Source organism: Taudactylus pleione, unplaced genomic scaffold (assembly GCF_031769625.1).
Source record: "Taudactylus pleione unplaced genomic scaffold, aTauple2 ptg000012l, whole genome shotgun sequence".
NCBI classification, from domain to species: Eukaryota; Metazoa; Chordata; class Amphibia; order Anura; family Myobatrachidae; genus Taudactylus; species Taudactylus pleione.
This window is the reverse complement of record NW_028284415.1, coordinates 8,348,374-8,365,614: the sequence shown is the minus strand read 5'-3', so window position 1 is coordinate 8,365,614 and position 17,241 is coordinate 8,348,374. Positions and strand designations below refer to the sequence as shown.

Below are 17,241 nucleotides of genomic sequence, written 5' to 3'. Positions count from 1 at the left end.
TCATGTAACTAATCACTAACGGTGCGCTTTACACGCTCATGTTTATTTGCACTCAACCCTCTGTTTGTTTTAAGATGTAAATGCTTAGTTTATGGACTTCTCTCAAACTGAGATGTACAATAAAATCCATAATAAAACAAGCAGATAATACAAGGTTTATCCAGGAGACAAAGTCCAGCTGTCCTTATTTAAAAGATAGCACTATTTATATATAAATATCTGCAAATAATGGTTGCGTATATATATATATATATATATATATAAGCTTTCAATTGCCCAACTAAGGGTAGATATTAAACTAAGCTAATAATAGTAAATAAACCACTCTGTATAATTTTATTTTAGTTCCATCTGAAATCTGTATGCCTCTATCCTCAAACCAGATGAGAGAGATAGGGTACATGCAGTAATTCATTGCCACAGGCAGAAATGTCCCCCTCAGTCTGGCAACATATTAAACTAATTAGGCAGCAACTGGTCTTTGTAAATTAAGAATAAAGAGAAAGTACATATTGTGCAGCAATAAATAATGTGGGTCATAAATCTCTGGCCCGATTCCCTGTTCTGTCGATGCCAATCTGATCTGCCAATTGGCAATCAAAAACGCAGATCGGGAGACATTGGTCATCAGTGAACCATTGGGGAATCAGGGAAATTCATTTTAAAAATCACAGACTCGCTGATTCCGACCATTATTTGGTCAGAATCGTGGAATCGAGTTTGTCCAATATGTTGGATTTTTCTGATGTACTGACCCCAGCGTCTGCAGAATTGGGAATTGCCCTGATACAGGCTAGATGTATGTACTCCATAAGTCATAGAGGGGACCGAAAGCAGATAAAGGGCAGAGCACACCTTCAGCAGCATGGCCACATACCCTCCATGTTCTCCCAAGACACAAAAATAGCAACCTCCATAATGTGACCACATTCCCTTTCCTGATCCTTTCACTTGACATGTTGAGAGATATGATGCAATGACAGCCAGCACGTGAACATACAGTCAAATGAGGGGACAATAGGTCAATATAAGACACTCTAAAATGATGCAGACAGCTTCCAAAAATCTCCACCACCTCTGTGACTGTATGGGCTTTCTCCACCATTTAACTCACTATTTCTTGATAGTGGGTACACTTACATCACCAACCTTGGGGTACAGAATAGGGATTCTTCTCAACATCAGAAACTGTCTGTTACTGACTCCCCCTACTGTGTCAAAAGAGGTTTAGTCACTGCTACTACCGTGATCCTACATCAACATCAGCTTTTTGGAGGGACATGTATGTAAGTCGTCATTCTCCTGCATCATCTCCTGAATGGTGACCAATAATTCCCACCTCCTGCTTACTATGGGTCAGTTATGCCTGGGGTGCAAACAGATGTTGAGCTCTCAAACAATGGGCCCAACTCAGGACAGGCAGTGAATGGATAAATGTGCTTATCTGAAGCAGGTGTCTTGTTGAAGTAAGATTATGATTATTTGTTAAAAATAAAATGTACTAAAAAATACAGTATTCTCAGTTGAAGGTACAAAGAGCACACACAGCATACAGATGTTCTCAAACATACACATCGAGGGGGCATGGCTTAGTGGCTAACGGAGACAGACACACAGCTTCAGGGCTTAGACTCCTTCTAACATCCAATGCTGTCCCTGCAATTCCTCTGTGTGCCTCTGCTACCGGCGGTATCACTTGGACCAATCAGCAGGAGTGGCTCAGCCCTCGCTGGGCTGCTGGCTTCCTGGGCCATCCCTGGTTGCCCAAACTGTGGCCATGAGTGCCATTTGCTGGGATTTTAAATGCAGTCGTGCCTACTTCTTTCACAGTGTGACAGATCCTGTGGAGTTAATGGCTGTGTCTGGAGAGCTGCTTCAGCTTTTGCTCCTCTAGCTCTTGCCTAGTGCAGTCTGGCAGGGACAGTGCAGATGTCCAGCCACCATCTTGGTTTTCCTTCTCCTAAGTGTCCTACTGCAGTCATTATACCCCACCCCCACCAAACAGGGCAAGCTGTTTACCCTTTCTCCTTCAATCCAGCTGCCTGTTCAAACACTACCCAATGTGCTGTATCCTTCTGGTGCCACTGCCTCTAAACCAGGAGGGATGGACTAGTCCGCCTCCACCAGCTATGACTTTACCTCCAGTTGTACTAGGTCATGTTAATCTTGCTCTTTGCTAAATGTAATTATCCCCCTTGAAAACTGGCAACCTTGTGTTATATTCTGCAATAGAGAAAGCTTTTCTTTCAATACACATTTAAATTGCACAACGACTTCCAAGAACTGAAACAAGATCTTTTTTTTTTCAGGGAAGAATCAGACGACTAAAGATCATAACAACAAAAAATTAGATTTTGCATTTATCCAGATATACAGAATTGGTAGCCTTGTCTGCCTCTTAATGGGACATCGGGGTGAGGCATTCATTGCTCGTAAATGACATAATTATCTTATGTGTATTAAATCCGCACATAATAACTGCTAATAATTCCTAAATTCAGTTAGTCACCAGACTGATTATCATAGGCTAACAGCATCCCGAGGTTGTAAATTTAAATGATAAGACAAACAAAATATGGAGACAATTGTTTTGCCAGCAATGCAGAGATAATGTTTTGAATGCTGCATCCAAACAAGGCCCTAAGAAGTACACTCAGCATTCAAATCTGTCCAAGATCGACATGACTGCTGAAGGAAGGCATATTTCAGTCATTTAAATATGTGCAAATGTGCTGTATGGGACAAGTTGTTTTATAGTTGTCTTCTCTCCCAGAATGTCCAGGTGCCACCCAAATTTCTGTGAGTACTCCCTGGAAACCCTCTAGGATCCTACCTATTTCTCCAGTAAATCAATAAATCGCTTTGAATACAGTCATTATTGTTCTGCACCCCATGGCAAATAAAATTCAACAAATTTCATTTTGTGGTGCAACTCCCCAACTCTCCCCTCCCAGACTTCCCACCTGATCTCCAAATCATTGCTCTCCTAGAGGGCACCATTTAAAGAGCTGTTTTATGTCACCAATACAGAACTACACTGCCGCAGATTTCATAGGAAGGGCATACTTTTCAATATTTGTATCAACATGTGGCCCTAGTCTATACTTATCTACTCTCCCAGAAGGTCCGGGGGACTCATGATTTTGTGGGTAGTCCCCCGGACCTCCGAAAGAGTAGGTGGATCTCCCGCACTAAAGAGTAGGGCTGGGCATTGATCACCGATATTCATCTCCCAATACATCGTGATTCTGGATTGATTCTAAAGACATGATGTACTGGTAGAATCGATTAGAGAAATTAAAAGTCGGTAAGTATGCCCTAGTCTTGAAGTCAAATATAAACTTCACAAAATATGATTGCTGTTCTGCTGCTTGCTGAAAGAAGTTGCACACTATGGGGCCTACACATCATGACATAATTATCACTAGTGATAATTATATTTTAAACTCACTGCGAGTTTAAAAACTATTTTGCGGGCATTCATCATGTCTCACTAACAAAAGTATCACTTCTGAAAAGCTGCTCTTTTTGTGGAGATGATGCCTTTCCCCCTACAGGTGAGGTATCCACAAGTATTTCCTCACTGCTTCTGCCTCCCCTCTCTCTATTCCCCACTGTCTCTCAGCCCCCCCACCACTCCACCCCGCCACGTTTGACAGTATATGAGCCAGGGGGCAGCAAGTTACTTGCCCACGGCACAGTGTTATGTGTCACAGGTGATTGAGGTAGAAAGGGATAATTTAAGTATACCCACTCAGGTTGCTCAAGGAAGAGTAACCTTGTGCACAAATCTGTGATAGCCTGGGTATATGTTACAGGAATAATCATATTTATCATATATAAAACACAGCAAATTAGTACAATCAGTTCATCAATCATTATTATACTGTATATATAATATATACATATAATTTTGCCCTTCCTAACATTTTACCATTTGAATCTTATAATGAGGTGTATTCAACATGTGGCTCTCCAGCTGCTGTGGAACTACGCATCTCAGCATGCCCTGCTACAGTTTTAGCATACCCTAATAGCAAAGCTGTGGCATGTCATGCTGGGTTGTATAGTTCCACAGCAACTGGAGGATGGTATGTTGAATACCCCTCCATAAGTATATATAGTGTACTCAGATGACTATGGGGTCAATTTACTAAGCCTTGGATGGAGATAAAGTGAACGACGATAAAGTACCAGCCAATCAGCTCCTAATTGCCATGTCACAGGCTATGTTCGAAAAATGACAACTAGGAGCTGGTTGGTTGGTACTTTATCTCCGTTAACTTTATCTCTATCCAAGGTTTAGTAAATAGACCCCTTAATCTTTCAGTACTTTCCTTCTATTAAACATTTACATGTTTAATAGAATGTACTCTCTCACAAAGGAGCCTATTCATCATCACTTAATTTATACAAAAGCAGGTGAAAAATAAAATTTTCACCTAATTTTGTATCATTCTTGTATCACCATTCTTGTATCACCTATGCTGGCGGGCCAGATCGTACCTACTGTATGCTGGGGTGGGTGTGGCCGGATCTGACAAATCCCCTCTTAGTACTCAAAGAGCCCTTCTTTTACACAGTTTTGTTGGATGAGGAGCACTCTGGTGCTGCCTCCATCCTCAGTGCAGACAGGTAAGCGGGGCAGATTCTCTCTCTAGGACTTGCCGAAGCTCAGTATCCGCATGTCTTTCTCCCTGGTATTCATACCAACTAGACGTGACTCCAAAACTCTCTAACATACAGTACTATCCCTGCAGAGCCTATACACACAGCACAAGTACACTATAACACTACTGTTATAGTATGTGGGCATTTACCTTTCAGACGCCTGGCGCACTACAATGCTCAGTGTGTCTTATGCTACTTGTTGTTCTATTTGGTTCAATAAACCTAAACACTGGTTAAGATGTACCATGTTTGGACTATCTGCCACCAGCACCAAACAACTGTGCAACACACTCAACATCAAATATACTTTGGCCAAATGTATTGCCTCCTGGTGTGTAAGTTGTCTGGGGAACTACTACATCCAGCATCACATTTCTGCTAATAGGTTATGGGCCCAGCAGTTTCAAATTAGTAGGCTCTGAATAACAATACACCTACCGATACTCTGCTAATAGGTTTTGGGTCCATCACCCATGTACTAACGGTAACCGCCTTCACTCCAGACATTGCTCAGACAGTGTATTAAACATCGCTCTAACCACAAGGCTCGGGTAAGTGAGATCTGAACCAAGGCCATCACAAGTCAAGAATCTGGCTGCCAAAAGTCAGATGTGGTGTGGAACAAGTGGATAACAAGATAAGGAAAGCTGAAAATGAAACAGAGTAAGAGGATCTGAGTGAGTAGGGACAAAATCTTATGCACCTGTAAGAGAATAATGTACAGTGCAAGGATAAGCATGAGTTTTGAGAAGCTGGAAGGTGCAGAAAACTATGCTACATGGAAATTTTCCATGGAGATGCAGGTAAAGTGGAAGATGTTGTGGAAGGTTACGAGCAATCTTGGTGATAATTCAAATTCTGAAGAAGTAGACAGATGGGGCCAACTGGTCTAGCAGTGGAATCACGCATTAATTCTATTATCCTTGGTAAAGCAACAGCGACATGATGTGTGGGTAAATATGCAAATGGCTTATGAAGATAAAGAACTAATAAGAAAAAATAACTTAAGGCACACATTGTATGCAATAAAGCTTAGTGCATGTAAAAGCATTAATGAATACTGTACATAGAATGTTATCCAACTCTCAGCAATTAATTTCAGTGGGCATCATAATAATGACGAGAAGGCTGCAATGGTGATGCTGCAAAATCGCAAAAGTATGACTTCTTAATAGTAGCATTAGAGTTAAGTACTACAAAGCTAAACACAGAGTCTGTACATGCTAAATTAGGGCAGTTTCAAGACTGCATATCTATAAATGCAGAAAAATCTGTTTTACTGTTAAAAAGTTTAAAGCACAAAAAGCCTAAGTACAGATGTTCCAAGTTTCACAAGTTGGGACATAAGGCCTCAGAATGCAGGTTAAATGTATCAAGTGGCACCTCGTCACTTAAATGTGACAGTGAGAATGAGTCAGCCTTGAATGTTGCAGATTGCTACCTTAAGGGCTGCTGGTACATGGACTCAGGAGCCATAAGGCATTTCAGCTGTAATGAAAGTTGGTTAAAATCATTAAGGCTGTGTAAGTCAATCAAAGTGAGAGAAATATGGGCAAGGCCCTAATTGCCACTGATGTCAGGACAATCACTCTATGCTTAAAAATGAAAGGCAAGGAAATTGCCACAGATGTGGAAGACATATTATTTATCTAACTGCCACAAGTGTTCTTGAAAGGAAAGAGTCCCATTTGCAAAAGGTTGGTGCATTGTGTGCAAACAAAGAGGGACTGTAATTGCTGCCACAACCCGGTGCCAACAACTATATACCATAGACATAGTGGAATATTGTGCAATAGTAGCTGCTGAATCCAACCAATCAGTGGAGTTGTGGTACAGGCAGCTACGAAACTTAGCAGAAGCTTCAAAGTGGTATGGCGACTGGGATGTCAATATACACTCCTGTAAGACCTGCATGGGAGAGCTGTGTGAGGGGCGGACAAACACATCGCACCTTCCCTAAATTTGCATCCAGAACACAAGTGCCAATGGAGTTAGTGTATACTGATGTACAGCATGTGGACCAATGGAGGTACAATCCATGAGTGGGAAACGTTATTTCATGACACTCATTGATGATGCTACATGTTTATTTGCTAAGAAACAAAAGCAAAGTAACAAATAAAATCAAAGTGTACAAGAGCATCATACAAAACCATACAGGTCCGAACCTGAAATATCAGACTCCTACGTGTATTTGGAAGTAGAGTTTATGCTCACGTACCTAAAGAGAAAAGTGTTGATATGTGTGTGCTATTTGGTGATGGTATGAAGAATTAATACCAACACTAGTGGAATTGCAGTCACACCAAACAGTCTGGGTACTAACCAGGTGTAAGGTTTATTTGAAGTGTAGTAGTTACTGGTACAGCCATAAGCACAATTATACACTAGTAGATCTGAATGGAGCGGAGCATATACATCACCAGCCAGTGATGTATATAGGTAGCGGAGCTTGTATACGCAGGATGCGCTGTATAATATGTGGCATTATGCAGGATATTCTGGCAGGGCCTCTGGAGCTAAGTTTTCCAGTGTGGTGTTCATTCTCATTGACAAGATGGCACCGCAAATGCGCAGAAGACCAAACAGTGGCCATATTGGTAAAGAAGAATGCTTTAGTTATGGAGCAGTCATGAAGGCAGCGCAGTAGTGGACTCCACATTTCAAACCCCCCCCTCGCTGCAAGCTTCTCCAGCATTATAGTGTGTGAGAATATTCCTAACATTCGCAGGTGCATTTACCGCTCAGGCCCCCAGCACACTAAAATGCCCAGCGATACCCTAATGCTCTCAACATCATATATACTTAGGCCAAGTGGGTAAATTGTCTGGAGACTACTATATCCAGTCTCACTGCTGCGCACCGCACCCTTTACACAGTTTTGCTAAAAGGTTATGGGCCCAGCAGCCTCAAGTTAGTAGTCTCTGGATCAGGGGCGTATCTATAATGGGTGCAGGGTGTGCGGTTCACATGACCCCCCCTGCACCCATATTATTTAAAAATTACCTCATCGAGGTCCCGCGCTGGGTGTCAGCGCTGTACAAAAAGACGGAAAAATGGCCGCGTTTTGTGCATGCACAGTAGACTCCGGGAACACTCTAGTGCCCAGAGTCTATTAATGCTCCGGTGGCCAGCCAGCCACGTCAGTCGGCTGCCGGCCACCGGAAACAGAGGAGGGGGCCCCGGACGGGTAAGGCACACGGGCCCCCTCCTCTCTAAAGACGCCCCTGCTCTGGATCCCCATACATGAATAAGGCAGAATAAATACTCCATTGTTAGGGTAAATCAAATGTCCCTAACGAGGGAGCACTTATTCTGTTTTTTATTCATGTCACCTATTGTGGTGGGAGATCATCACGTGTGAATTGAGCTGCACCCCAATTGGAGCGCAGGAGATACAACTTATCCTATTTCAGAATCCCCATGCACCTACTGATACTAATAATTTTGACACAGAATTCAGCAGGGAGTAATTCTGCCCTAATCCATCTAATAAGACTAGCTCACAAATCAGGAAACCTTTTTACAAAATTAAATATAAAGGATCTTGTCAATTGAGTTCATACTAAATATTAGAATTCTCTATTCAATACAACATTTTGCTATCACACATAACCATCTCCTCCTTAATCACTAGAAAACTCCTAAATACAGGAATATCCTCTGGAGTGTACTAAGGGTAAATAAAAGTGTTTTTTATCAATTTACACTAAGGGGTAAATTTACTAAGATGGGAGTTCTACTAAGAAGTGATGTTGCCCATAGCATCCAATCAGATTCCAGGTATTATATTCTAGAAGGTGCTAGATAAATGATAAGTAGGACAAAATTTACTAAGCAGCGGGTTCTAAACCCCGGCGGTTTGGTGGCAGGTTCACGGCGGGTTCTAAACCCCAGGGGTTTGATGGCAGTTTCTAAATGACAGCCTTGTTCTATTCTAAAATATGTTTTGACTGCGGTTTGCAGTGATTTTGGCCTTAGTAAATCAGCATATAGCAAAACCGCCACAAAACCGCCTCTTAGTAAATTTTGCCCGTAGAATCTGATTGGCTGCTATAGGCAACATCACTTCTTAAACATAACTCCCATCTTCGTAAATTTAACCCTAAGGACAAATGTACTGTAATAGTCAGTGATTTGCGGGGATCCAACGCAATTCCTTAGAGAAAGTCATTAGATTTAAAGCAAAACCAGGTTGCTTTGCTTTTAAAATAATTACCACTTTAAATCGAAGTACTGTTTCGACGGAATTGCGTCGTCTCCCACAAATTGCTGGCTATTATTACATTTGACTCTAACTTGGGCCAGAATGTTTCCCATATGACTTCCTTTAACTTTGCCAGTAAATATATAGGGCCAAATGTCATACTTTAGGTTGCGAATTTGTAAAAAAAGCGAGAGCTTTTCTGATCCGGTCCTGGTTGTGGAAATACAGGGGACAAAACGAGTAGGGGGTCCCATATCCATAACCAGCACTGGACTCTTTCTAGCGGTAGGGGGGGTTATGCCACAGCCAGGGAAACCCTTTCACCGGGTTCCCCGGTCAAAGCATTACCCCATACCGTTAGTCAGCCCAGGCTGGAGATCCCTGGAGAGGTGGGGACCCCCCCAATAAAGGGGTCCCCCTCTCCAGGGCACACAGTTTTGCATAGTGTAGTAGCCTTGAGCTCAAAAGTTCAAAGGCTATTATATTTGCGAGTCCCGGCGCCAACTCGCACCTTCAAAAAATGCGAGAAATATAACATGTAGTTACAGATGTACATGTTTAAACATACTTTGCGCCAAATTAGCTATATGTATATTCAGTCTGGAATGGGTATGAAATATTGCCGGAAGCCTGAACGCTGAAGATCCCGACCCAAACCCTCAAAGCCTAACCCTACCCCTCTCCCACCCTAACCCTCCCCCTTTGGTGCCTAACCCTAACCTCCTCCCTAGTTCCTAACCATAACATCCCCCCCAGTTGTGCCTAACCCCCTCTTACCGCAAACATAAACCTTCCTTCCCGGGGGGGTGCCTAACCCCCCTTCCTCGTAGCCAAATCCAAACCTTCCCTGTGGAGGGTGCCTAACCCTAATTCCCCCCCCCCCCGGGGGTGCCTAAACCTAACCCCTCATCCCCAGGGAAACAGCGATACCTGATCTCCTTCGGGATAATGGCGTTAGCGTTTTTCTGGGCGGTGGAATTCCAGCATCGGCATTTCGATGGCCGGCATTACGTCCACCAGCAATTTAATTACATCCCATTCAGTCCACATTAGGCGCATAGCAATGACATTTTCCATTCGCTGAGGGTGCTGCAACACCAAGATTTATGCAGTGATGACCATGTTGGCTGCGTGGCTAGGGTCTCTGTTCACAATACTACTGTACAACCACTATAACACCATGGGAAAGCTAAAAGGTGACACAAATAGCCCAAGAAAGATTTTGTGAAGCAGAGTGGGCTGGGGATTTTAGTTCCCGATTGGCTGGTAGGAAAATACCCAACAAATACTTTCGCCAGCAATAATTCTTTAGCAGATGTGACTCAATGTAACTTAATGATACCTGCCGTAAACTGACTTTTTTCTGCAAAATTCAATCAATCTGGCTGGAATGCTGTCTTCTTTTAGGTTTGGCTGGACTGCTTTGTTTTAATGCCAATTCACCACGAACCTTCCATTTGCATGAGTAAAGTTACATTTGAATAAGTACAATTTGCTTTTTTATTAACTCAGTGAACTATTTGTTTTTAGATGGAGTATTAATTTCAACAATATTCTAAGAGCTGTGCTGCCATCCTCCTGAGATATGAAATCCTAGTGAATTAATATAGAACAAAGGTAGAGTCCCTGTAGACTGTGAAAGTCCTGCTGAGATGGCTAGCTGGCTCCTTTCATTTTACACTTACTTATTTTTACTTAATTCTAAGATGATGAAGAATTATCCCTGCCAACAGAATGATTTACTGTAATACCTTGCGGGTATCACTTTGATTGGTTTCCCTCCTTGCAGCCTGATGATTGTTGCACAGGACTGCAGCTCCATTGGAAGCTACATTCCCCAGAATATCATGGGAATGGTGAAAGGTTGGTAGCATGTGCAATGCACCCGAGGAGAGGAGATATCAGACGGCTAAGGCAGAGTGTTACACGCGGAAACCCTGCAAACCCAAGGAGGAGGAGAAAGGGGTGAGCCCTGGGAGATGCAGGACATTTGCAGCACTGTGTAGAGTGGCGTGATGATGCAGGAATGAGCTGAGGTGAGGAGCAGTGACATGTTTATGCCTTAGGGCAATTTCACACCTTCTGGTTTTCACCGGCCGGCAAAAATCCCGGCGCTTTTTTGTCGGGTGTGAAATTTAGTGGTGGATGGAAGCGGGTGGATCCTTTCACACGACACTGGCACGGCACGGTCGCCGTGTTACAGCCGGGAATATCCACTGAGAAGGACGGCTGCCATGCCGTGCCCATGCCATCCCTGCAGGCCAGTGGTGTATAGGAACAATGTTTCCTTTCACACACACCGGCCAGCTTGTACAGAAGCTGCTGCTGCGCATTCCCAGAATAAGTGGTATTATGGTATTATGGTCTGAGTTGCCGTTTGCTGGAGACATGTGGAGATACTGTTTCTGGCGGAGATCTGCAGAGCAGAGGAAAGTAGCCATTTTTCCCACTGTTCAGCAGTTCAGTTGTGGAGTAGAGAAACCAGTTGAGCGAGAACCAGAATGATGATTGTGAGGCCCTGTGAGTTGTACAGATTGAGGTCCAGGGAGCAGCAGATATACTTCCAGTCTAGTTAGAGCTACACAGAAACCAGCAGGAACTAAAATCGATCTGTACAGTAAATACCTTGTCTAAGGACAGTTGTTTCAGAGTCCATCAAGCTTCTAGTACTAAGCTGCTACTGTAACAGCTTCAGTAAGGCAACCAATAAGTGGTCATTGATACCTTTAGTGTAAGCTGTATACACCTGCAGGATGGGACGTCAATACTCCGCTGAGTTCTGCTCTGGGTGAGATAAAACTTACACAAGCTGTCATTTTGACAGAGAAAGAGAGACACTTGCTTTTAACATTTGTATCAAACAGCACTGCAGCACACAGTGAAGGGCCCCAACTTGTGCACACAAAGACCAAAATGCAACCACGAATTCTAAAGTCCAAACCTCCCAGGGGAAATTAACTTGTATTAGTGTTCTGGGACATATTAGTTATTAAAGTAATCAGAGTTATAGTTACAGGGGCCCTTGTGCAGAGGAGGGGGCCCGTGTGCAGTCTCCAACATGGGCCCCCTCCTCTCTGTCTGGCAGCCGGAAGCGCACTGAGCTGTGCGTGGCCAGTGCCAGAGTTATAGACTCTGGGCACTAGAGTACGCCCAGAGTCTATAGAGTATGCGCAGGTTACCGTGATAATGGCTGCGGCAACCATTTTCCAGTCATTTTTACAGCGCCAGACCGCGCCGACGTGGGACTACGGAGGGGTAAGTAATACTATGGGTGCAGGGTGTGCGGTACACCCTGCACCCATTATAGATACGTCCCTGTAAAGTTAGCTGAGTGAGGCATATAACCAGTGTTCGAAGCACAGCGTGATGAAGCTGTAGTAAGTTGAAAGAAAAAGGCCTGTAAGATTAATATTTAGATAAGCATATAGGGAATGGGATTGAAATACCGGTGGCTGATGCCCAACAGGAGATCCCGACTGGGGCAGGTAAGTATCCTAACCCTCCCATGACCCCAATAACCCTCCATTAGTGGTGCCTAACCCTAATTTCCCCCAGGGGTGCCTAACCCTAACCCCCTCTTACCACTCCCTAAACCTAACCCTCCTGGCGGGGTGCCTAGCCCTAATCTCTCCCTGGGGGAGCCTAACCCCCCCCCAAGCGGTGCCTATCCCTAATCTACCCCCCCAAACCTAACCCAAACCCTGCTGGACTCCCTAATCCTAACCCTCTCCCCACTGCGGCTAATGTTAAGGGCGCCCCAGGTTTACCTTCATTTGGGCTGGCGTTGGTATTTTGACGCATATGTTAAATCCCTTGCTGGGATTCCACTGTCGGGATTGAGACCGCCGGCCTCATAACTACATCCCGTGTATAGGAAGTTTTAGTACATATCTTGTAGTGTATAAGGCTTAGTTTATCAAGTTAAGAGTCAGAATATTATAATAACTGATCTTAGTAACTTTGTTTAGTGGTTTAGTGAATCATAGCCGTGAGAATTCTGCTGTACTAGTTAAGTGCAATTTGTTGTGAATATTGATAATTTGGGGGTTTTATTTTACTTTGTGCTGAAATAGAATATACCTTACCCTGGGTAATTTTTTAAACCACGTGTCCCACCTTAGCCTTTATGGTGGTTCCCTTGGTAAAAAAAACATTGATTTATTTTGGCACAAATTCTGGTCTGATTACTCTCTGTCTCTGGGGGATAAATTCTTGCCTTTCTGCTGCAGTGTGAAAGTGGGAGTAAGGAGCGTGCTACTGAAGAAAAGAAGTAGAAAAAGAAACACTCCTCACAGAAGGTAACATTTACCACAACACTAACAAAAATAAATCTTATTCGGGATTCCAGATTACCATGCGTCTTGCAATAATATATTATGCATATAATGTAAGTGAGCTGTTAAGTAGGTGGCAAGACAGTATCAGCAAGTTCAGTGCCCATTTCCTGCTGTTTGGGGATGTGGACATGGGAATCAGTGTCCTTTTAGATTATTCATGCTTGTGATGCAGTGCTGGACATACAGGCAAGAATTGATGATGTCTGTTTGATGCCCCTCAGTACGTATGTAAAGTATAATATAACTCACAGCACTTTAACAACCCTGATTTTCAATGGGAAAACTCCTCAGCTCTATGTGCAAATGGACATAAGCATAACATGATATTACAGAAAAAGCTTATTGCCTTGAATGGAATAGATACACTGACGAGTAATCACTGTCACAAAAAGGTTATATTATTTACACGTTTTTTATATTGGCGTCTCTCTGACATTTCTTTCATACTGAGGAGACATCTCTTTAAAAAGGCAAATCTTGAGCAGGATGTCTTATTATCCTCTGAATGTGTTTGACAGATAACTGTCTGTGGAAATGATTATCTAAAAGACGGTCCATAAAATGGTCATAAGTCACTTTTTTGGTTCTTCACCTCATTTCTTTCCCACAAAACAAGATGATGTCACTTGTTATCCCGTTGTTACTGTTAATTCTTCAAGACATTTCATCCTTTATGATGCCAAATCTAAGATAAAAACCAATGGTGCCAGTACACCTAATCTTAAGAAACAAATATTTTATTACACGGTTCATAGATATTAAAAGCAGCTAATTGAACTCTTTCTGCATTTCCTAAGCCTTCATTGAACATATTATGAAGAGGATAAGTCATAAAATGTATTATATGTCATTTAAAACAACTTTTGATATTAAATTAGCATCTTTCACAGAAGAAGGGATTTTTGTTGTTGTCATATCAACCTCAACTTTGTAGTAGTACATGCAATCATTTGGCTCTTTATTTGCAGAACTCTTCCTTTGTTTTTAGCCTTAACAATATGCTGTTTTATCTAGGATAATGTTATTGAAGTTGGAGAGTGCTACTTCTCCTACTTCATATTGGTTCCTACAGGGAAGCTTCAAGTACCTAACCAAGATGGCCACTGACTTTACTTCTGCGCATGCATGGCGCCATCTTCTTACTGTGTTGGAGTGCCACATCTTCCACTTAGCAAAGAGTGTGTTACTGCTAATCCATGATGCTGGTACCACTTGTATCCTGCACAGCTACCCACATACAGTCACCGACACATGACCTGTATGCTCCGCTTCATGTGATGAGTCTATGTATGCATAACTGTGAGTCTGGTTGTACATTTCAGATTGCTGCAGAATAAACCACCCCACTGGTTAAGTACTGGTCTGTTCGTTGACTCACGTTGGTTTGCATCTACACTCTGCCATACCACCACCATTGTACACACATATTCCAACATACGTACTCCCTACTTTTAAACATAAGTATTCTGTAAGGCACTGAGGAGTTCTGTGATCATTTCAATGCAGACGATCATAGCCTGAGTGCTTTTAGACAGGTCTTGGATGGATGTCAACCCAAAATGTACAGGATGTCGACATGTCAAATTGACACTGAATGCTGACAGTCGGCATGTTGACAAAGGGATCTCCCTTTTAATTTTATTTTAAGCAGCAGCCTAACCCTAATCTAAACTTAATTGCCAGCTAACCCTAATCTAACCAAAAAATTGGCTGTCAACTGTGAAAGTCAACATTATGTGAGTGTCGACTCGATACTGAATGTCAACATGTTGATTGTCAACATTCTGTACATGGCCACATTCTGAATGTCGACTTACTGACTACATACCATCTTGGATATTTGAGGGGACTTCTAATAGTTGTAATCATTACATTGCTTCTCAGCCTTTTGGCTAAGTTCAAATGTAGTATCTGTTCTTATCAGATGGGCCTAGTCTCACCCGCCTGATGGTGTAGTGCTGCCTTGGTACTATAGATGCCAGGAGGGCAGCTGCTTAGAGCCCAATGAGCCAGTTCCCAAAATGCACAGCGGAGGAATACACACCTTCACAAAGCAAAGAGTAAGGAATGAGAGCACTGTGCACTCGTACTTCCGGCAACACTTTTTATTTCATTGCATAGTCTTTTACCCACCGTCTACAAGGTGAGAGCTCCCAGGCTCAGCGCTTAACCTATTCATTCTTATGAGAGTTACCGACAATAACTTGCTATTACGCACTAGTACTGCACCAAGTGTACAGTACAGTCCGTTTGGTGTCTGGATTTTTGTTTATTTGTTTTCTGAAGACCAGTGGACTAGTACATGGACCATAGAGAAGAAAATCCAATGGGTTTGGTATGATTTTTTTCTTTAAATAAAGGACTTCCCTCTTTACAGGTGGACTACAAGTGACAGCAGACCCTTACTTTCTGGGCATGTTTCACAAGTGCTAGCATGCCTGGGCAGGCTTGGTGGACCTGTAGTCCCACTATAAAGAACAATATAATTTTCTATTCTTTACACCATTAACCCCTGGGCCTTCAGTCCAGGCCTGGGGGTTCCTCTGGAAATTCCAGGCATTGGCTGACCAGTCCAGGGCTGCTTTATGTTATGGCAGGGGCCCCCATGCTATGTGTCTCCCTCAGCCCCCAGCTGGTTCAGCCTGGTGCTGTTTACTGGAAAATCGGGGGGACCCCACTCCGGTGAGAGGTTGGGGACTAGTTATTGGACTGGTTATGGTTTTAGGGGGGACACCACACATTTTTTTCCTTTTATCTATTTTTATCCTTCTACAGCTAAGAAGTGGGAAGTAGTTGGCTTGCTGACAGCCCGACAGATCAAAATGCAGTCAACTTCAAACAGTAAGTTTTGTTATTGTAATTGCTAATAAACTTTAGTTATATGATGCCACGTATGGTCTGCAGCGCTGTGGTTAGAGTTAGGCTGCGGGAGGAGGGAAGGGTTAGGCTGTGGGAGGGTTAGGATGCCGAAGGGGAGGGTTAGGATGTGGGAGGGGTTGGTTTAGGGTTGGGGTTAGCGTTAAACTTAGAATACCTACTGAAAAATGTTCACAGTTTTGATTCCACTGACGGCACTCTGACTGCCTATACTGACCCTCGGGATGCCATACCCAACCCTAAGAAGCCTGCACAGATTATATTAATCGTTTTTTACTTTTATTTTGCGTTGGTTTTGAACTGAAATGTTAAAACTGACAGCATTTAGAGCAGAAACCGACTGACATTGCTGTCAGGCTTCGATTGAAGCTGAAACCCAACGGATGATAAATGTCCCATTTCTGCACGAAGGTGATAATGGTCAGTTTTGCTTTAAAAGCAAAACCAACTTTTAGTAAATTTACTCCCTGGAGTAACATCTAGTCAGCATGAACAGGGCCGTAGCTAGGGTAGTATGGCCGGTGCCATCGCACAGGCCACCGCAGGGCAGGGGGCGCTGTTTGGGCCTGTCAAATTTCTGTTTATTATCATTTTTGCTTGTAGCTTCCTCTTATTTCATCCCCAGCATCTACTGGCCTCTCCTATCTCTTCCCTTGCCCTTCCCCATGAAGCCATGGCCTTTTTTTGGGTGCATTATGTCCCTTTGAAAAATGAGGGGGCGCCAATGCTCTTTCTGGCACAGGGCACCAAAAAGTCTAGTTACGGCTCTGAGCATGAATACCAGGAAGAAAGATGCATGAAGATGCTGCGCATGTGCTGTATCGTATTTCAAAGGTTAGACCTCTCAGTGAGTTTGGCAGATCCTAGAGACCGCCTCCTAAGCTTACCTGTCTGCACTGAGGATGAAGGCAGTGCCATAGCGCTCCTCAGCCTACAGTGTAAGTTCTGATTGTAGTCATGATGGCTAAAACAGAACCAAGCCCAAAATTTGGATTGGTCTTATTCAGAACAACACTGGCCTGATATGCTTATATGTCTTTTAGTTCATTTTTAAGATTTATAAAGTTTAAGTAAACCTTAGCCAGTCATATTATGAGCACTAAATCCTTTTTTAGTGTACTGCAGTTACTAATTCCAACTGTAACTATA

The 17,241-nt window shown here is 43.0% G+C and overlaps 1 pseudogene; it reads left to right on the top strand.

Moving 5' to 3' along the window:
* Positions 1-15,087: 15,087 nt before the first annotated feature.
* LOC148542454 (U2 spliceosomal RNA) lies at positions 15,088-15,220 on the top strand (annotated as a pseudogene).
* The last annotated feature ends 2,021 nt before the right edge of the window (positions 15,221-17,241 follow it).